This window comes from Stegastes partitus, unplaced genomic scaffold, assembly GCF_000690725.1.
Source record: "Stegastes partitus isolate 25-593 unplaced genomic scaffold, Stegastes_partitus-1.0.2 Scaffold1506, whole genome shotgun sequence".
Taxonomy (NCBI): Eukaryota; Metazoa; Chordata; class Actinopteri; family Pomacentridae; genus Stegastes; species Stegastes partitus.
In genome coordinates this window covers 200,796-202,256 of record NW_007579237.1, presented here as the reverse complement: position 1 = coordinate 202,256, position 1,461 = coordinate 200,796, and positions in this window count along the sequence as shown.

The following is a 1,461-nucleotide window of genomic DNA, read 5'->3' as shown; positions in this document are numbered from 1 at the left end:
CTTTTCATTAAAAAATGTAATGAATTTTAAATTTATGTGCTTAATTTGTAATTTCTGTTTTTTTTCTTTTTAAAAAAATTATTATTATTTATAGTGAAGCCATATTGGTGTCCTCCAAAAGTACGTTTAAAAGTGGAGTGAACTTTGATAAATTTTTCAAGGTCACACATTTGAATCACAGATCAAAACATGACAGTGACACAGCAGTCAGAACCGGCTCTTAGATTTTAGCTCTTTTAGCTCTTTGCTGCAAAAACTGTAGTCATTTCATACAAAGAGTCACTTTAACGCTGAGTCCTGTTCGTCTTCAGCGACACACCAGAGCTTTGTGCTTTAAAATGACCTGTTTGGTTTCATTTATCTTCTTGTACGTTCAGATATTTCATCGTGAACGCTCTGGTTCTGGTTAAATCGTTAAAACATGAGCGTGTCTTTTTCCAACTGAAGCTCTTTCAGTTCCGTTGGTGTTCAGGGATTCCAGCTTATCTGGAACCCTGAAGCTGTTTTTGTTTAGAGAATCCGCTCCCATGTTCCCTGGAGGCTTTCTGTTGTTGTTGTTGTAGCTGCTTCCTGTCAGCTGATGTCAGACTGACACCTTCCTGAAGTTCCCGGGAAAGAGCAGCAGGCTGGATGTGATGGGAAGCGGCTGCTGTGGAGAGCATGCGTGGTTGCTGCGGCAGCGTCGGGGGGAGGGAGGGCTGGAGGTTCGGGTTATTTCACGGTGAATCAGTTTTTATCTGGCAGACGGGGAAGTGAAAGAGGTGAAACAGGAGTCAGAGCCCACACAAGGACGCTGCTCAGCCAGTGACGAAAGCTCAACCAAAATAACTCCCCTTTCATTTCTGTGACCAACTACTTCAAAATAAAAGCTTTCTACGTGTTCAGTTTTGTATTGTTGTGACCTGCAGCTACATGTGGTTCAGAAAACATCACTGGTTGACTTCTGCTTTGTCAGTTTTATTGTCAAGAGGAGCTCAAACATGGACCTTTTCATGGCAGCTTCAGTTTTCTTCCCCATAATCAGGTCATTAGATCTACGTGTCCAATATTACAGGTTCTGGATCAATGACATGATCGATGCATCCACTGGCGTCCACAGGAGACACAGCAGAGCTCTAGTAGGTGGAGTAACTGGAATGGGAGAGACACTAACGCTAATGCTTATAACGCTATAGTAAAGTTTTGGCTCAAAAATTGGACTTTTCGCCGTTTCTATCAGACCGAGCTCAGAATTACTGAAAACGAAACGTGTGGCTGAGCAGCTGCTACATTCTCCTGTGTCTGCAAACCAAAAACACTAAATACCATCCGTAACTGTGGCGGCCATTATCTTGAGCTGAAGAGTTAGAACTTCAGCCAACGAAGAATTATTTAACAAAACAGAGCTTTAAAGGACCACCACTCCCATTTCACACACAACGGTCACCAGAAGCACTACTGACGATGTGAAAGTACATGTTT